The sequence below is a fragment of the Geospiza fortis genome, unplaced genomic scaffold, assembly GCF_000277835.1.
Source record: "Geospiza fortis unplaced genomic scaffold, GeoFor_1.0 scaffold7, whole genome shotgun sequence".
In the NCBI taxonomy this organism is placed as follows: Eukaryota; Metazoa; Chordata; class Aves; order Passeriformes; family Thraupidae; genus Geospiza; species Geospiza fortis.
This window is the reverse complement of record NW_005054344.1, coordinates 3,793,015-3,814,757: the sequence shown is the minus strand read 5'-3', so window position 1 is coordinate 3,814,757 and position 21,743 is coordinate 3,793,015.

Here is a 21,743-nt window from a genome sequence, read left to right as displayed (position 1 = left end):
ACTTTTACATTGCTAATTGAAACAATAGTAATGGGTTATAATCTACTATCTAATAATGCCTGGAGTGTTTTACCGCTTTTATATCCGCAGATTCCAGGAAATATGTAAATTTGTTGCTGAAGTGTTATAAAATATGGAAATTTAAATGGCAAACATGAAACTATTTTCTTTTTATAAATTAAAAAAAAACCCCACTCACAGCATTAATAAACTGAAGAGTTACACTATATTGTGATGTCAGGATAAATTCCTTTCTATAGACTTTACAGTGTTCATCGCTTCTGCGCTGTAGGCTTAACATCTGGCATTCACATTTTCAACATTGCCATTAAGAGAAAGTGAATATCATTAAACCAGTGAGTAAACAATCATGTCATTGTTTCCATATGCAAGCTATACATTGACTCAGTCTGCTGTGTTCTGACAGCAATGTGTTTTGTTTTGGTTAGGTTTCTTCCCTCCATGATTTGATGCAAACTTTTTTTATGGGATTTTCTGTTTCTCCTGCATGTAGAAGTAGCCATACCATATGGAAGTCTGAATTTAGGGCGGCTTACTTTCAGTTTTGCGCTGCCTTTCTTTTTTTCTTTTTTCTTTTTTTTTTTTTTAATTAAAAGGCACTGAAAGGTATAGTTGCTTTACGTATCTTTCAGGTAATTGAAAAGAACACAAATTGATACTTAAACCCTCATTTTCGTTTTTAATTAAACAGGCATCTTGCACATTTACCTGCATCTTCATAGGCTTAATTACAGTCTGATTGGGCAAAAAGATCCCGAGAAGAGCATCTCATTACATCTAGGTAGACTGCACTGGCAGGAATGTGTGGCATGTGTATAAGAGGAGGCATGTGTGTTAGTGAATGTGTTTAAATAATTTACTTGGTTAATAAAATATGGATGGCATGTTTGAGGGAAAATTGTGGATCATTGTATCACCTTTGCACTCACCAGTGGAAAAAAAAATCAGTCTGTAATGTGGTTGATGGGAGAAAATGAAAAAAAAAATATTGTGGGTAACATTTTAACACAAACCCATTAAACTGGGAACAATTCTATATTCAGCAAGGTAAATAAACTTCTTGCTTCCTAGTGACATGTATATTGCCCTAACATGTGCCATTCTGTTTGGAAAATAATGGTTTTTGCGGGTGAATAAACCCCACAGCTCTTATGGCTCGTTCCAGAGTGGTGCGATATTTGGTCCTCTGCAAATACAAAGCATCCAAAGCTCCCTTCTTGCTTTATTTTACAAGGGGAAAGGGGGCTGCAGATGGGATCTTATTCTGTAGGTTCTTGTTTGAGGAGACAGCATTGTTACCCGAAAGCTGTAATTTCATTAGTATATTTTTTAAACAATAGCTATTGATCAGGGCTGTCAGACGCTGTCAGAGGCAGAATCCTTCCTATTCAGTATCTCTTGGCATGTGAGGAGGAGGAGAGCATACAGTGTTTCCCCCAGCCGACTGCTATGCATCTCCCCAGGAACTGCTCTGTGATGGAGTCTGCAGGTAGGGCTAGCAGAGGCCAGAGGGTCTCAGGAGACAGAAAACCTCCTTCTAGCCCAGCAAGAAATAATGCATGAGCAGGCACGCCAGCAGTGTGGCGTGAGAGCCCTTCTGTGCTCTGGGAGGGCTGCACTGCCACGGTGATATGGCTACAGTGGCAGGGGGGGCTGGCTCATCAAGATGAAAAGACTATCACCTCTGGTTTTCATTGCTATGCAGGCAATGAATTAAAATAATCTCCAATGGGATATGATAAAGATATTTAAAAGGCAGGTTTTAGTTGAATTTCAAAAATATGCAAAGCCCAGAGTAGCAGGAGATGCTGACTGGTAGATAGTCTCAGCTCTAACTGGCCATTCTCTAGAGTGGCATGAGAAGCACCTAATCTGAGCCAAGAAGAATGCTATCCACAGAAATAGATTGCTCTATAAATTACCTAGAGCTGTAGAACATGCAAAATTCCCAAGACACAACCTGTCACTCTCTAACCTTTCTTCAGCATTGGCCAAACCTTTGTAAACCCACGTGTGATTCTACAGGCCCATGGGGAATTAGGGAACCTCTACTCCCTCGCTGCCTAGCACATATCTTCCCTAGAACCACCTTGTATTAGCCAAAACCTCAAAACCTGGGATACAGAGATTGTAAATAACATAGGTAGATGCTTTGGCTAGAAACAAGTACATTTCCCCTTCATTTTCAATATACCATGTAAAACAAATCATGGATCATGCATACAGGCAGGAACTGAATGCTAGTGATGGTTGATAGAGGCCTTCCAGGTTATGCAATAGCTATCCTTGGGCTCCAGCCCTGTGTGCTGGAGCATAAGCTGCCAGTGAGTGCAGTGTTTTCAGCCTATTCTCACATTTGTGCTTGGTTGAGGTTTTATTTAACATTGGAAACCCTAAACAGATGACTGCTCTGGATAATATGGTTTGTGCTGTTGGCAAGCTTGCAAAAGAGCACTTATTAAACAAACAGTTTTTATTGTTTTTAAAAGCTTTAAGAAGGCCTTTCCCCCCTCTTTTCTTGGAAAGGAGAAAGATCTGTAATTCCATGGCATGGAAATATTGCTGTACTTTAATAAGGGCTTTTTCTTTTAAAAACAAGTACTCTGGATTGACTGGATAACCAGAACCTTCCATATCTTACGTACCAAAGGTTCAAACACAGATGCAGCCATGCACCACCATGTCTGATCTCCTGGCCTTGAGAAAAAGAAGGGATTTCTCTTCTGGAGAGGGATCTGAATCATAAGGACAGTAAATGTTGGCAATCTTGGCAAAGGGGCAACAGGTAACACGTGTGTTGTATTGCTGAGCCGCTACACACGTGGAGACAAATCTCATATTTTAACCCCAGAATACTTTTCCATATGCTGCCATGGATATATTCAGATAAACAGTGAGTTCAAACACTGTGGTCCTTTCTCCAGCAAAATTCCCCTCTGAACTAAGTTTTGCTTGAGTGATGACAGTGTTTGTCACATAATAAGGTCTTTAATTTGCTGCAATGTCAATAAGGCACCTTGTCAAGGATATTACACTTAATTAAACAATAAATAAACCAGACCCACCCTGCTCCAATCAGATAAAACTTGCCTGGCTGCCCAGCTTTGGAGGCTGACAGGGTTCAGGGACTGTTTAGGTGAGTCTGAAGCAAGGCAGGGAAGTCAAGACTTGCCTGGCAGAAACCCCAAGAGAGTGCCAGTGACAGTCTGGGTGAGCTGTGTGCCCTGCCTTGGGAGACAGGGAGAAACAGATAGCTGAGTCTAAACAGAGCTGCACAAGCAGCAGACAGAGTCTCGAGGGAAGTGTGTCCCTGTTGAGGCATTTTCCCTTGGTAAAATTAGCGAGTTCAGCTTCAGCTGTGCAATATGTTGGCCAAAATCTCAAGAAACCCTGGAACCAATTTATTCCATCTGGAAATTAGTTTCAGATTTTATTGCTTTCAATTTTTGTTCCAGAGAAGATTCTGTTTCCAAAGAGAGGTCTCTGGTCCTTTGTCCTTCAAGGGGTTTTTTTGTGTTTTGCAGGTTTTTGGTTTTGGGCTTTTTTTTTTTTTTGCATTTGTAAAGCATATTAATTAGAAAGTTTTGAAAAAAAAAGAAAAGGAGGAGAAAGAAAAAGGAACAATGTGGTTTTTTTTCTTGCCATTAATATTCTGTACAATAAGATGTTTCAGTGGAAGCTCCTTTGCAGGCACATCTCAAATATCAGCATCTGACATGAGATCCTTTTGGAAATCTAAATAATTTCTTCTAACAAGCAGGTATTTTTACCTGTTCTTTATATATGTCATTTAATGAAACTGCAGCTGAGCCTTTTATTTAACCATTTGTCATTAACAGACAAAAGGAAAAGGGGACAGGCATGGAGAGGTACCCAGTGTCTGTTAAAAACAATCTGTGTGTATTCATTGCCAAAGTAGTTAAATATTCCTAAGTCATATCTGAACATCTGCTTCTGGTTTAGTGCTTTGATTGAAATTATTTTAAATGTGCTTCTACCTGAAAATGATTTCTTTTAAAAGGTGAAGTCTGGTGGTGATTTTCTCACTAAGAATGACAGCACTTCATCAGTAGAGCATCCCTGGCTCTCAGGAAATCCACCATCTGCTTACTTCTCCACTTTTTTAAGGAACAGAAAATCTGAAAACTAAACAGTAACAGGGAAGGGGAAAAAAACCCCAAAACCTGCAAGTGAACAATCCTAATGGATTTCACATGCAATGTGTTTCTTTGCATAGTTCACCAATTTTCACAGCAACTCATTCTTCTAAACTGGTAACCCTGGGTTATCTGCTTAAAGTTTTTCACCCAGAGCTGCAGCCTGTTCTGATGAATTCTGACAAATGAAGTAAGAAAACTATGAATGAAGTCTGCCACCGTGGGCTAACTTGTTTGTAACTCAGAAGTAGTTGTTAATAAAGATTTTGAATGAAGGAAAGCAAGATGAATGGAATATGGACACAGCTCCCAAATCTATATTTGTTCACAAGACAAAGACATCTCTAAGACTATGAAATCCAAATTTTTACTGCAGGCAATGATACAATTACTTGTGTAAGTGATATAAATGTATCAATGCTCATCTGAAAGCAAGCTATGATTTCACTCTTACTACTTCTTATTCCAGCTCCTCACTCCTTTACATACTTTTAACCTCTAATCTTCCTTTAATTTCCAATCTATTCATTCATGATCTCTCTAGTCAGCATTCCACTGCATCTTCCAGCTGAAAGCATTTTTTCTACATCCTGACTGTCCTCTCACTTCCAAGAGTGCAGAAAACAGTCCTGTTCCCCCAAGGTTTTTGTTCTTTTGGTTTTAAGAAAGGGGAAGCAACTTGTTTCTGCCCATACAACAGGTTTTCTGCTTCCACTTATCCTACTAATGTCTCTGCACCTGTTCAGTTTGAATTCAGGTCCACTGCACACTGGGGATCACAGGGAGACATGGGTCTTGCTGATATCTCACGTGGAGGTAGTTGCTCTTTCCATAGCTTTCCTTAACACACCAGGTCTAAGTTCTTCATATTTGCCTTGGCCAAGGCCAGTGATGTCCCTGGGATAACTCACATCATAGGTTTATATATTTAAGTGAGTACAGTTCATGAATCTGCATGTGAAAACTCGCATGCTCACCCCACCTCAGTGGTTCCAGAATAGGTGAGCTCCAGTTTCTATTTCTTATTCTGCAGGAGCACAACCCATGTTTCTTATGCTTCTCTTCACACTGGTTGGGGCTATCCTGCTGAGAGGCAGGTTGCACATCTTTCACCTGCCAAAGTCTGTGACTTCACACTTGCTGTGATAAAAAGAAAATTAATCCTAAATGCTTGCAAAAATCCTCTGCCAGGGAAGATGTATCTGAAACCTCTGAATAAGAGGTAGATGTCCCTGCATATCTCCTCTATAAACAGTTCCTTCTAGTCCCCAGTCTAATCAAATTGGATAAAGTATGTTAAAAATAAGGATGTGAAATAGAGGGAAGAAAGAAAATCAAGCTGCTATTCAGCTGAAATCCTCTAATCTCTAATAAACTGGGTATTATAGCAAAATTAAAAAGGAAACATATGATGGCAATATTAAGACCAAAGGCCATTAGTAAAGAGAGTCACTGCCAAAGCTCACATTCGGTGATATCTCTGTGCTAATGGACACAACATTCATTAGCACACCCAGGCTCATTCTGGCTCCTCTTAGAGCTACACTATTTGCTTTCTGCCTCTGCAAGTTGTCTTTCCTTTCCCGTTTTCTCCATCACTAAACTGAAAGCTATTTGACAGTTTCTGGCATCTCTATTAAATTGTGGGAAACATGGAAATTATTAACTTTTGAACCACAAAACTAAAAACACCCTTGCACATTCTGAAGCTGAAACAGCTAGTGAATGAGGTAGCTCCTGATAGGGCTCACAGGGGCAGCAGGAGGGCATGGGGAGAGAGGGAGGCTGACTCCATTGGCTGAGATTTGGGTTTTGCTGTTGCCATTAGAGATCAAAAACTGTGATCACCTTTCTGATTTCTCCTTCTCTAGTAAACAACCTCGAAGTGAGTTCATTAAATATTAAAAGGCCCTGATATCTATTAATGTTATCGGACACATGAAATATGCCTGATGGATTTATTCTGCTGTAAAGGAACCATATCCCAGTGTCCCTCCTGGGACCATGCTCCAGCTGTTTAAACTATAATTCCATCACTAGCAGGGATGGTTGAGGCTGACCTCCATGAAATGTACTCATTGTTGCTCAGCCTGTGAATTGTAAATGAAACCTTTTGTAATAATGTTAAAATATGCATGCAGAGGAATTAAAGCATTGGAGGTCAGCAGCGGAGCCTCGCAGTGGGGTCGCTGTTGGCTCAGAGCAGCTGGTGGCTGCACTCCAACAAAAGTGATACCCAGAGGTTGTTTAGGGGGCTGGCTGTGTGCATGACTGGGCTTGACAGAGCTATTGCTGCATCTCAGGGAATCTCAATCTGGTTTTGATTGTCTTCTGCTACAGTGTCGGTTGTTTTGAGCACCTTGCTCTTTTGGAGGAGCCAAGTTTCTGGTTTCCTTGTCCCCAGTTCAGTGCCAGAGCTCTTTATTGCCCTACGTGGGACCATTAAAATGTTATACCACATTTTAAGCCTCAGCTTTCCACATATTGATTTTGTGCCTGCTTTCTAGTTATTTATGACATGAACACTATCTACATGTCCATGAGAAAGGAGCATATACATAAATTCCAGCTAATAAAAACAATGGAGCCTGGGACAGCCCTTCAGCCTAGAGTCTGAGGGAGGAAAAGCTAGCCAATGCTAGGATGAATCTTGCAAGTTTCTGAAGGAATTGAAAAGTACCTTTGCTGAACCTGGAGCAATCACCAGGAAGTCCCTATGCTCTGGTTTCATGCATTTGGAAAGACACGTGTAATTCTATGCAGCAAGATCCTTGCACTATTCCTGGTATTCTGCTTTCACGACAGTTTTTTTATTATGCTTTACATGCTGTGAATCCTCAAATGCCTCAAGTGTTTTAAAAGCTTTACAAAAATTAAGTGCTCACAAAAAAAATCTCTGATAAGGTTTAATACAGAAAGATAAGTGGCAGCTTCTCTGCTGGGCTTACCAGCAGTCAGTCAATGCCACATCTTCAGTGTCAGCAGGCAATTGAATTGCGTATCCCAAAAGTGGGGCAAAGGCTTCACCTTGGTGCTGCCTATACCAGAGTTTCACTAATTTAGCACCTTTGTTGTAATTATCTTCAAAATCCTCATGTCATCTCAGATATAGAAGTGAAATAATGGGGTCTGCAAGTTTTGAGTAATGATTTTCTACACTCAGGGCTAAGGACTGTGTATGGGAGAGAGGCCTTGAAAGATTAGCTCCTGATCTTTTCTTTTTTGGAGATCTAAATTTAAATTATGAAAATGACTTTTCCAGTCTCATCTGAGTCATAATTTTCCAGAAAAAAAAATCTTTATAGTATCTGGCTCAACATGATGTTTCCACTAAGATAAACTGGAGACATTGCTGTCCCAGACCAGTTACTGTTGAAGGATTAGGAGAAGCAGTTTAGGATAACACCAGCTGTTTTCTATTTTAACTCCACACCTGTCCATATACCATAGGAAGAAAGAAAAAGAAGAAGAAAAAGAAGAAGAAAAAGAAGAAGAAAAAGAAAAAGAAAAAGAAAAAGAAAAAGAAAAAGAAAAAGAAAAAGAAAAAGAAAAAGAAAAAGAAAAAGAAAAAGAAAAAGAAAAAGGACTCCACTGTCTAAATAGACTTTACAGATTTCTTTAAATGACTCAAAACTTTCATTGACTCTAGCTAATCCACTCGTCTGACAGAAATAGAGGAATAGAGGAGGGTTTTGTTATATTAGTCATATAAGAAAAATCTGAGAATTTTGTCAAGTCTTAATCAGTGTTGACCAAAACAGGCACAGATGGAAAAAAAATAACCAACCAGCTTATCTTTAAAGCACTGGCTTTGTTCTTCATAGAGATAATACTACTGCACAATATTCCTGTCACAATTTTAAGATGGGCTTCCAAAGGTCGTGCATTAAAAGTGTTGAGAAGACACATGCAGATTACTCACAGCAATGTAGAGAAGCCTGTTCAGGCAGTGCATGTTAAGATCTCTTTTGATTTTGGTTACACTGGCTCAGCTCTGAAGCTCTTTGTACTGAAGACGGCATGTCTGTGCCCATTGTGCAGTTTCCAGCACTCACTGCCTGTGAGCAGTGCTATGAGCAGCCTGTAAAGGTGTGGACACTGGGACAACACCAGGTGACAGCACACTAATACCTCCAGAGTGTGTCACCCACTTTGGCCAGAAAGGAAGAGAGATAAACTCTGCAGGACTCTGCATCTTTGCAGGCTCTAGACTAAAAGAAACAATGGCTGGGAAGGGGGTGGGGAAGGGAATAGATTTTCTTTTTGTTTTTGTTTTTTTTTTTTTGGTTTAAGCAAGACATCTGAAAAGGGAAGCTTCAAAAAAAAGAAAGGGATTCTTGATAGTTATTAGCCCTCTGCTCAGCTTTACCCTTTCCCAGATGTTTTTTCCCTGGGGAATTCTAGCAGACAGACCACGGATCATCACAGCTGGCATCTGCACAGCGTCGTGCAGTTAATAATGATTCACAACCACTGCTCCCAATCTCGCCGGCATTGCCTCCGTTAGGACAGAGCACAAATGTGCTTGCAATTAGAAAGGAAGGAAGAATGTAACAGAAATGCTGTTTCTTTTTAAACAAGTAAGTGTAATTTTTCATGTAGACTTGGGACTGTGCCCGCAAGTAATTTGCTTTTGTCAAATGGAACATGAAAACCACGCACCCGGTCCTGCAAATGATTACTCACAAGCACAGCCTCTGCTAGCACAAATGCTCGCACTGGAGTCAGGAGCAGTCTGGTGTGGGTAAGGATTACTCGTATGAGGAAGGGCTTTCGGGATTGGCCCCAAGAGAGGTATGTGAATACTCCTTCATGGGACATAAGCTTCAGGGAACTCAAAATAGGTTAATTCCATGCCTGATTCATTCCATGGACCATTTAACGAGAGCCTCTGGAATTGTGCAGTCAGTAATGAACTGCCAAGAACCAAAAGTAATCACTGCTGCAATTATTAAAATTTACACTTGGATTCTGTTACCTTTGCAGCAAGTACGGGTCTTGAATTAAGTGGTCCAGAAATCCAAGGACTTCCCACAAAGAGCAGTCCTTTCAAAACCACAATTCTTTTACTTGCTTATTGCCCAAATTATTGCACAAAAGTGCTGTTATGCTAGTTTGTTTTCCTTTCATTTTTTTAACGGGGTCTTTGCACACTGGAGATGCATGAAAAGGCTGCTATATCCTTGTATATATTACTAGTAGTAATTATGGACTAATAGGTCATGTAGAAGCTTCTTTTTTTCTTCTAATCCTAGTGGGTCTGGGCATTCCTCTTGATCTGAAAACAACTTCACATTTTCTCTTAGGGAAATACAACGCACTGCTCAACCTTTGTGTTCTTACACTGTGCCTGAGTCATGCAAGGTGTGAACACATCCTTTTTGGGTAGTCCTGTATTTCCATTGCCAGTCATGAAAACCTAAAGCAGCTTCGGCCTGTAAAGTGCTGAGCTTTCTGGCCCAGATCCAGGAAGGCACTTGAGTACACGCTTAACTTTGCACATGCATCTCATTGGAGTTGATGAGACTACTCATTAGATGCTTTCAGATAAGCTGAGTCTGATGGGCTTCACACTAGGATACTTAAAAATCTAGAAGAAAAAACATAAGCTCTGCTTGTAGCTTTAGAAGCAGGGATATTGTCAAAATAGCAGCACATGAGGGTAGCTGGTGCCTGTTACATGTAAACCATCATCTCAGCTTCAGCTCTTACAGAACTCTAGATTCATCTTACAAAATGACTTGTTTTGCAGACTAAAGAGAAAACAGAAGTTTGGGAAAGTGTCGGTGTGGCTTTGTCAGGAACACCTGATTTGCAGCAGTTCTGCAGGAAATGCTCTGGGGATGGCACTGGCTTACAAACAATGCCGTCATTTGAGTTCGAGTCAACAACGTTCAACTACTATAGAAAAAGCAAAACATGTCTTATTGAGTTTTGCAAATAAGAGTATATGTATGGGGACACAGCTGAAGTGGTCTGTCCATTCCCCTTCTAAGGCAGTGTGGCTGATTTTAGGCATCTTGGTGGAGGAGTTAGAAGAAAATTATAAAATCTTAGAAAAAAATTACTTGGGAGGAAAGGCTTAAAGGATTTGTGTTATTTTTTCTGGGGACAGTTTGAGGGAAATTCTGGTTCTCACATATGGGGCAGAGACAGGACAAGAGATGGAATAATGACACTGAAAATTCAGATTAGACATTAGGAAGAATATTCTAGTGCTAGAACTAGAAGAGGAGTCTGAGAGACTGTGATGCAGTTTTCTGGGGTAGGTTATGTAAAACACCTGCCAGGGATGCTCTAGGTAGAGTTGCTCCTGCCTTGGGACTGAGTAAGTGGCAGAACAAGTTCTGAGGTCCCTTCCAGCCGCATCTTGCTTTGGCACTGTGCATTTCTGGGTCTGTGCACTGGCACAACAATGTGTCTCACCTACTGTGTCTGTATCTTATCCTCTGTGTGTCACACATGCAGCCTTTTACAGGACTGAGGCCCCAGACCAACAAAGTGCTCAAATATGAATCCTATAGAAAAATATCTCCTTTTACCTTTTTGGGTCAAGTATGTATTGAGACTTTGCTATGCTGGAGGTTTAGGGGCAGGTTATTAAGAGTTCAAATGTACCTAAAGATGATGCTACTACGCATACAGTTTGAATTGAACATATTTCAATTTCTCTTAAGAGCAGTGACAAGAATATAGATGTGTACAACTCTATCTGCTTTGAAATATGCTCTCTTTAGCCTGTTTGACTGTTGGGAGACTCATTCACAAACACATTTTGAAGGGGGTGAGCTGCCTGCAGAAAGAGAACACGCCAGTAGAATCATGAAGCAGCAAAGAATGGTAGAAAACACCAAGGCTGATTCAGAACTTCAGGATTTGAGGCTGGACCTGCAATCTCCTGAGTTTCTATGGCAAAGATAGAGGAAAGTGTGATTAAAACATCAGAGAATTCCTTGCCTCTCTGAGGTGCTCTAAGACATGATTGATCCTCTATGAGGAATTCAAAATTACAGATTTTCCAACTGCTATTTGTTCAGGTGGCAGTAGCAACTTTGTTATCCAGCCACAGCTGGATGGATAAAGTACAGCATGTATGTACAGTTGAGTATTAATTAATAAATTCTTTTCATTTAAATTTTCTACAATTGCACACTTTAAATAGTAAAGATTTGTAATGAGACATTTAGAAAAAGAGAGAGTGGAATTTGTGTGCTGTTTCATTAGACAAAATATGACCATATAACAAGTAAGGTAAGTTGATAAGTAAAATGTTGCAAATATCCCTCAATACAAAAATCTAATGGTTTTGGTATTTCTAGCCCCATGAGCATATTGTTCATAACATTCTGTTTAAAACAATTTGCATAAAGTATATATATATTCTCAAAGTAGATGTTACCATGAGAAAATTCAGCTTTGATTTTCAAACATTCTGATTGAAAGACATCCTTTGAGAAAACAAAGTTCATTTCACACAATACTGCACTTCTGGTTCAGTAGTAAGTTCAGAAAAATGAGCAGCTGCTGCTGCCTGAGCCCCTGTCTGCCTGCCTAGGACTCTGACCACTACTCCTGGTCTGCCTACAGGATAAGAATAACATAAAGCATAACATGTAGCCAGTGCATTATTCCATTGTCTAAAAATTATGCAATTATGCTAGTTTATTGTTTTGGTTTTCCCAGATTTTCAGACTGCACATCCTTAGGAGAGGAACACTGGTCTGTCTCCCTAGGTGATTTTCTTAAGGACTACTGACTGCCTTGGATTTTTTTTTAACTAGCTTTGACCAAAGGAAAAAAACAATTTGGAAAATCTTTCCCATTCATTAAAGAAAATATAAAGATAAGCACCCAAGATAAAGACTGCAGCACCCATGGCTTTATAAAACTTGAGCTGCTTTGTTTGGTGAGCTGGAATTGTTATTTCTAGGGATGGATGTGTGTTTCATGCCTGTTCATGTCACTCTGCCCTTGTACAGAGCTATCACTTCCCTTTGGACCCTGGCTGAAGGACCTCTCTTCCAAAGGGAGACAGTGTTTGTTTTGTTGTCTGGGTTTCTTTCTGAAGAGAGTAAAGTTTTAAAAACTTGAGAGAAAACAAGACCTTTTGATATTTATGAGCACGTGGACCTTAGATTAAAAGATGGCCAGTGTTTTGAGGGGATGCTGGACAAGACTCTATGTGAAGAGCATAAGAGCTTCCCCCTTGGCAAAGGTAGGAAGAGATGAATGATTTTCAGGTGCTTTAGTTGATGCCATATACCTAGCCAGATGATTTTTGTTGTCACTTTTTTTTTTTTAAATTTGTATCCACACCAACTCTATTTTGTACATTCAATGGGTCTATTGACTGCAGGTACAGAACAAGTTGCTTGTTGCTTTCACAATCCCTTATTTACTGGCTGGGCTTTGTCATCAGAGTGCCCTGCAGTACCTTGCCTATGAAAACAAATTGTTGGGGGAGCTCTGAAAGACTGTTTTGTTCCTAGTTTTCCATTATAAGAGAGGATCAAACACACTGTGACTTTCTCTTGACTGACATAGGAAATGCAATATATTTATTACATGAATTTAACCAAAAAAGATTGTTCTTTCCCCTGTTAGAACCTGGGGTCTTCCTTACTTCTTTGGACCAACATGTTCTTTTTTAAAAAGATTTATTGTGAAGACTGCATTCTGTATATGCAATAGGTTGCAACAGATGTGCTTCTTCAGAACATATTTCAGGCAGTGCTTTATTGTTAATATTATAAGAAGCCTATATGTTAAACAGACAGAAATAACTTCTATTGTATGTTACTGTCATGCAGCAGAAAACACATGGGCATTGTGTCTCCATTTATTGTTCACCTACTGAAGCTGCTTCCTAACACCTCTATACGCTGTTACAACCACATTTTGTACATGAGGCTGTGCTTGAAAGACTAAGAGCATTATTGTCAATGGGGTTTGTTGTACACAAGTAAGATGACCTAAGGGCCAAATCCAGCTGGGCTGTTGCTGTGCAGGATACAGACTGGTCTTTATGTTGTTAATCTGCTAACTCAGGGCCCAGGGATATTTGATTTTGGATTTCTGGTGTAGTATTACCTGCTACAAGTGGCACTAAAGAACTAAACATTAAGTTACATGACATGAAATTTCCTATTATGAATATGAAGAACCTGAAGCTTTGCATTTGACTGGGAAAAAGTGGTTTTTTTCACATTGATTCCAAGAAAGATTCTACATATAAAATTCAGATCGTTCCCTTTATCTGGAGAAGACATGTTGACAGTGTAATATATTTTAATTCTTTTCAATATGTGTCACAGGAAATTATTTTAATCATTCCTTCCTTAGAAAATATTCTCAGAAATACAAGTCTTTCTGTGAAATAGATTTGATGTTGTTGTGGCCCTGCAGCTTCCACTTTGTATAAATATTCAGAAGCTTTACTAGCCATGACTTGAACTTGGGAAGATGAAATTATACACCACAGCTTCTAATTGCTTCAGACAAATTATTTTCCAGTAATGTTTTGGATCTTAACATTGAAATATTTGAAATTCAGGCTGCCAGTTCAAAAAGGAATCAATCAATAAAGAAACAAAAATAATTGTAAAAGAGAAAAATTAAATCTAAATCTCAGATGTTCTCAGATTTTCTAACAGTTTATGAGGAAACAAATTTTTATACAGCAATTTATAAACAATATGAGTAATGAATCCATTTGAGATTTTGTTGACTGACAAATATTTAATGATCACAAGAGGTAGCACTGTGAAAAATGTATTTTTCTTATATCTCTATATAGTTTGGTTGCCCTACAAGCTGTCCCTTCCTCTTGCCCCTCCCGGCTGGCTTTCATGAATCTGAATTCTGCATTGCTCTAATGTTGTCGTTTGAGTTTTACCCTTGACAGCAAGGTTGTCACTGACCAGCAGGTGAAAATCTGGTTTTTAACAAACAAAACTGTGAGGTTTATAATCATAGCAAAGATATCATCTTAAATATGTATGAAATAACTTGGGAGATGTTGTTCTCTCAAAAATTTTTTGTAGAAAGCTGGTAATTCTGTAATATTTGGACCTCTACATGAAACTCTTGACAGTTAATATTTCCAGTAGTTCTTAAAGCTTCACTTGAAGTTGCTGTCTGTGTATTCATTCCTAAATTAATTAATCTCAAAATTACAGCAAATGTCTGATTTCACATTAACCATATCCAATTACTGCCTAGGCCAACACTGAATCAGACTCAGCTAGCTCATTCTCAGGCCCTTAATGACTTTCCCTGGATCCAATTTTGAACTAAAATAAAAAAGGATCCCACAACTCAGATCTGGTTGCTGCCAACTCTCATGGAAGAAACAGATAACAAGTCAAACCCTTAGAAGGACTTTAAAGGAGAAGCTGAAGACCTGGTGAAGAGCTGCAGACATCAGCAGTGTATTTTACCACTAGGGAGAAGCTGCTGCAAGCACAGCGATGTCAGACAAGTGACAAAGGGTACATAATCAGACAAAGGATGGGGACAGGTAAGGGATTTGGTTCTGGAGACTGGATTTTAGGAAGTCATAAGATTTAATTTAGTTGGGAATTTTTTACTGGTCATAACACACGTATCTAATTTAGTTGGCAATACTAACTAACATTTCCCCTACCACAAATAAAAGCTGCCAACGCCGTGGAGGGACAGCAGCTGTGCTCCTGGTGCACTGCCACAGGTGGAGGTGCCCCAGCTTTGTCAGCACTGTGCAGGTGAGCCCTTTGGCTCCATGGCCCCAGGTTTGTCAGCACTGTGCAGGTGAGCCCTTTGGCTCCATGGCCCCAGGTTTGTCACTGCTGTGAACATTTGGCTCCATGGCCCCAGGTTTGTCAGCACTGTGCAGGTGAGCCCTTTGGCTCCATGGCCCCAGGTTTGTCACTGCTGTGAGCCCTTTGGCTCCATGGCCCCGGGTTTGTCACTGCTGTGAGTCCTTTGGCTCCATAGCCCCAGGTTTGTCACTGCTGTGAGCCCTTTGACTCCATGGCCCTGGGTTTGTCGCTGCTGTGAGTCCTTTGACTCCATGGCCCCAGGTTTGTCACCACTGTGCAGGTGAGGCCTTTGGCTCCATGCTCCACCCTGGCTTGGAAAGACGAAGCCCCTCACTGAGCAAGGGGCTGTCAGGCAAAGTCATCCCTTTTTTTCCCAAGTGACAAATACGCTTGTCTTCTTGGGCACCATGTGACAAGACAGTAGTAACCGTGCTTCAGACCAGACGAAGGCACAACCATTCATGATTTTCCATTTTTTGTCACATTAATTTAGGGGGGAGGGGAAGTAGGGCAGAGAAAAGTCTTTGAATCCAGACAGACATGTGTGTTTTAAATTATGTTTTGTGAATTGAAGCAAGGCAGATGCTTCCAACAAGCACACATTTTGCTACTGTTTGCAAAGCAGACACACACTGGCACATGGTTGTAGGACATGAATTATACTTCTGTGCTTCTGATTTGTAACCACACCTGTATACCCTTAGAAATGCTAATAGAAAAAATACGAATTTAGGCACAAAGGAGAATCTAATAAGAGGAACATTTGAATGGGTAAGGAAATGTCTATTCCTCCCCATACCCACTCCCCCTACCCCCCCAGTCATTAGGACTGGAGGAACATGCTTATAGTAATTAGGTAAGATTGATTTAGAGGCTGAACACCACCCACAATTTGTGTAGTCTGGGGTCAGGCAGGCAGCTGCAGAAACCGCTCAGCTAATTATGAGAATTCACTGTTCGTTAATAGAATCTCTCTCCACAAACAGCAGCTGTGTGTTTGCTCACGCAGATTATTAATTCTGGCCTTGCCTCAGCTGCAAGTTTCTGCTGCGTCGAAAGGAATCCTCTGATAGAAGTGTCAGTTATCACCCAAGCGATGCCAGGGGAGAAAGGAAAGGCAGAAAGAAAGGAGAATATCTTCTAATCACAGGTGGATAAAGATTTTTTTTTGCAGATAGCTTCCTTTTCTGCCTCTTACTCCCAAACAATTAAATGCCAGTTTGGGAACTCATTAATCTGTAGGCAACCTGGCGAGATCTAATTTATACCTGTCAGGAGCAATGGGCAGCAGCTAATAGGAAAATAATTGCAATGTAAGTCTACTTTCTCACTTGATAGTATGCTTGCTTTTAAGGACAAATCTTTGATATAGTGCATCAGAACATTATAAAAGATATTGTCTCCACCAGTTCTACGCCTATGTGAATCCTCCTAGTTGTACCATGTTTTTTTACAATACTGCATATTTGTATTTTTTGCAAAAATTGAACAGAGGCAACTTAAAAAATGTGGCACATTATTATTTACAGATATAAGCTTCTGCTTCATACCAAGTGAGAAAATAACATCAGCTTTATATGTAAGATGCCATATCTTGCTACATAGCTTGCTGTAAGAAATGCATATAAATTATTTGCTGAAAAATCAAGACGAATAAATCTTGGCTCAGTCAAAGTAAAAGCTGAGACTCATACTCATGTTAATAAGCAGCAATGATTCCTAACTTCTCAGATTTGATAATCACAGAATATTAGGGCTTTGAGGACAGCTGAGTTTCCTTTCTGTACTGTATCACGCTCACAGGACAAACTATCTGGTATTCAGGTAAGGTCCCATCCTGCAAAATTCAGAAATAGTCTCAGGAATGTTGACATATCTGTGAACAGAAGGTTCCTGCTGTGAAAGATAAAACATCCATATTGTGCATTTGGATGCGGATGTGTGGGAAGCATGCAGAATATCCCCATCTGCAAAGTAAAGGGGAGCAAAGCCCCACCTTTCCATCATATTGCCTTGTGAATACGTGTACTTGCCATGTTTGCTTAGACCATTGAATTAGGCCAAGAGATGAAGATCTTTGCAATGCTGCAGATCTCAGTTTAATGGTAAGTGAGCATCAGCGTGGGGAGACACAAGTGAGGCAATGATTTAGTAAGAGTTGTATTCTTGTAATAAATGTAGAATACTGTTGACTTCTGGAAAAGTAAGCTGTTGGGTTTGTGGCAGGCAAACCAGACCCAGTTAATCCCACAGTGTATCTCTGTTTATTTCAACACTGCTGCAAAATTGCCCCAAGTACAAATGTGGTCCAGCATGTTTTCCTGCTTTAAATGTTAGCAGAGGACAGCATGGGTCAGTGGACAGTGGTGTATGATATAAAGCCCTCTAAAAAATTCTTTTGATAAAATTGCTTTTTTTTTTCCTACAAAAGTGAAATGGAAAGAATCCTCTCTGTAAACAGATTGAGGTTTGATTTTGGGGGTTTTGTTGGTTTGGGTTTTTTTTTTACTGAAATAAATATTTCAATATTTGATCTAAGGCTTTTTGAGAATCCCTTGCAGTGCTTTGTGAAAGCAAACAAAAATGTTCATGTTCACTCATCTTTTTTCATTAAGGAAAACATCATTTTTTGCCAGCACATTCTCCCAGAGTCCCAAATCTGTAATTTTTCAAATACAAACACAGCCTAAATTGCCAATTAAATTATTCCAACTTCCACTGAAATCCCTAATACAACTGTTTCATGATAGGTCTTGCAGCTACAGACAGGCAATTTCACAAGGAAACACCAAATCTTTCTAGACACCTTCAGCATCAGTACAAATCTGGTCCTTATTAGCAAAGACCTATTAACAGAGAAGGTTACAATAACTTTTTGATTAGAAATTACCTTGTCCTATTATTCAACTTTCACTAGTTTGCACATTTAAATCATTCTTTCTCACCTTCTAAAGTAAAAGGTACTGATACTCTACTAATAGGAAAGAGGCATCAATCCTATGAAAGACAAGCTGTAATTAATTTTCTGCAGTGCTTATGCACATCACTGTGATTACTGTTGGTAAGTATTCAGGGATCAGTAATGACCACTGTGGACTTGTGAAAGTAATTTGTGTGAGGAAAGGAATAAATTTGATAAAGCTGCAATAGATTTGAATGCTTTTTCTATTACTGAATGTTTGCCATTCATGTTATACTATGAACACTTCCTTAGGAGATTTGCAGGCATATAAAATGTCTAAATTAATTCTGACTGTGAATTTAAAGTGTGTCAAAGCACCTATGCTCTGGGATAAACTGTGGGTTTGGGCTAACAAACTCATTTAGTTACATTAAGGCAGGAAAAGAGAATGTGGGATTTGAGCAAGTATAAGCCAACCAAAAAAAAAACCCCAGAAGATTTTCTGATTTTTTTCCTTGCATTGAGATAAACTACAGAATTAAATTGGATTTTTGAAATTATTTGCAATTTGATTCTTTTAAAGCAGCACTTAAGGTGGGGTCCACATAGCAACTAGTTTTGCATATTTAAAGGGCTGGGGACATTGCATAGTTTAATCACTTAATCCTTACCATGAACTTGCAGGCAGAAGAAATTTAGAAGGACATTTAGAGGTCTTTCTTCCAGGACTTGTTCTTACAGTGGTTTGTACTCTAGCCTACTTTCCCTCCCCAACCATTCCTTCTTTCTCCTTGCATGTCTTGCCATGCAACTCTCCATATTTCCCTATTAGAGTCCAACTTGCTAATTAATTAAACACCTTGTTGTCCTACATTTAGCCAAGCTACTCAATGCATAGCACATATAGCAGTTTTTAAAAGATTTCTAAGCAAGTGTTTACAGTTGCACTGAGCTGGAGTGGGAGCTACTTTGAGTTGTTTGGCAGAGAGAGCAGGTAACCAAGGGTTCCTCTTTCAGCTCACTTCTCAGTGACTTTGTAGTAGAATGTTTAATGGCTTCTTTTTTCTACAGCCTTGAAATGTTCCAACTGAGTTTTATTGTCATCACTCTCTTGTAGATGGTCAGGGACTTGAACTGGCTGCTATTACATGGTTTGCAGTTTTTATGCCAGCTTCTAAACACTGAAATATCTGTTAGTGATGTAGTTACTGTATATCACTAATACATAGCTTGAAACATACCATATTTTCCCCAGTAGGAACTTATGTAAATCAACTTATGAGAATGTCATACTTTCAGCTGTAATAAAAAGGCAATAAATAACGCTGAATTATGATGTTCTGGTTTTCCTATTATATTAAGATTTTTATCAAGTGCACAAGACTGAAAAGTTCTCAGAAAACCTAAGCCTTTGTGTCATTAGCATGTTATGCAATTTCAGCATAATTCATTCCTATTGGAAAAATGTTGAGAAATACAAACTCTGTCTATCACTTCACCATGAAACCCTTCTCTAATTCTATTGCAGTTCTGTTGCAACTTTGTCAAAGTTACTCCTCCCCTTAGTTTCATTCACACTTACAAGCACTTTTACTTAGTGTGGATTTTCTAACACCAACATTTGTTGTTTGTGCATCAGGTTGCCAAGCCCTTAATATAATAGCAATAATTTCAAGATTATAATGATATCCCAAATAAATTATTTAATATATTTATTGGAAAAAAAAGAGTAAAAGAACTCTTCTGGGTAATTGGTGTGCAGTAAGCCACAGTACCAGTTGTATATTCATTTTTCTCCAATGTATGCAATTATCTGCTCAGCCTGTATCCATTAATATTATTTTTCTTCCTAAACTGGAAGTATATAAAGCCATTAGAAAATAATCCTAAGAATTCTATTTGCTGAATAAATTTTAATTTGCATGGCACCAGGAATTTTTTATTAATGGGAAATAAATTATTGCAATCTTATGGAAGGCGACAAGTTAATAGCTTTGTGAAAAGTAATGGAGAGAAAATGATCTTGAAAAGGTCAGGTCTCCTGTCACAATGTCTTTATGCACAATTAAAACAAGTCAAGAAAGTGGCTATATAATCAGGACCATGAATATGCATTATATCCTAATGAGAGTATGAAGATAGAGATAGGTTAGTGCTAAAGTCATGGTGAGGTGGTGACATAAAAATGGTAATTTGTGATGTAGTATTTAACTACATGCTTCTGTTTCTTTGGGAGAATTAACTCGTTGCTACCTGGCTATTCATTATTTTACCCTCACCAATATACTAAGTGAAAAGAGATTTCTCTGCAGGAGCACTCATACGCATAGAATGTGTTTTACTCTTCTGTAAAAATGCTCTCCATAGTTATGTAAATCACAAAATCCCTCTCCTCAATCACTGCAGGAAGACTTCACAAATGTTTGTTACTGTTGCATTTTTAATTATAGAAGTTGAAAGGCATTTTCACATTACATAGCAGATTTAATATGTCATAGCTCAACCTTTCTAAAAGTATTTTATTTCTTGAGGTGCTCCTGTGCCAGGGAAGCATCCACTTCAAGGTAGGAGGGATTGTAATCCTCCATGCCTCTGGCATTATCCATTCATGAAGGAAGAGGTTCTGCCCTTCCATATGCCTGTTTTGTGTTGCTCCCCTTTACCCCCTCTCAAACAGAAGAGATGGGACTTTTCAAAAGCAGAAGAGGAAGGTCACAACCTTGTATGTGACTACATTAGTTACTACTAGGAAATCTTTTTTGAAATATGCCTGGCTAGAAATAATCATCTGCAAGAGAAAATTAACTTAGCTTCTTAAGCACTGGATTTCCTCCTGGTAACAGAGATTTCAGTGGTCCCAGTGCTGCTAATGGGTGCTCTTGAGTCTTGGAAATTATTCTACATTGTAATTGAAAATCAGTAAGAACATTCTGATTCAGTGGTCATTTAATAAAATATAATGGTCACTGAACAATGATTTTGATTAGCTAATGGCAATTTAAAGGTTTACAACACCTCTCACAGCACTGCTTATTTGGGTACGCTATTACAAGTTACTCCCTAAGAGCTTGGTTTATGCTCAAAAATAGGAATAACTAGGAGGGGAAGCAGATGCAGCTGGCATCCTATAATGCTCTGTTTGGGTGGCAGAGTCGTATTCAGCCCATGCTGATTAGATTTCCATAGATGGGCATTCAGCCCGTAACTCTTTCCACGTATTGGCTCACTTAGTCTATACTTTTCTTGTTTGCTGCTTGTTTCTTTGCCCACTACACTATAGGTTTCTTAGCTCTATTATCATTAGATTTTGTACACGAGAATAGAATTAGGTGTTATTATAAAGAGATTCTTGACAGGATTTTTTTACGTTTTGGTGTTAAGAGTTTAAGCTTGAAAACTTACTCAATGAGCAGAGAATAGGCTACATATAAAATGATGTTTTCATGTCTTGTCTGGTTACCAGGGGTCTGTGAATTAAGGAGCCCTGAGCAGGCTTCCCCATCTTCCTGTTGCCAGCTGTCCTGTCAGTAAGAAACAAGTCAGGATGCTCCTTATCAGGAACAAGCAACATTTAACCAACTATTTGTTCCCAGAGAAGATGTAGTACAGTAGCCACAGTCACCTCCCACTACAACCATGAGAGAGTCAATTCCCTTGGATCAGACCTGGAAGCATTTGTGGACATGCAAAAAGCTGAGGCAGAAGGGGCAGGGTTGTAAACAAAGTCCCTGTAGTGCTGGTGGTTTGTCACTGTGAGCCCTCAGGCATTTTGCTGACAATACAGCTGTGTATTTCTGCTTTGATGTTGTCCCATAACTGTGTGGCTGGTCATGGTGACTGTAGCCTCAGTCCATGACATCAGAG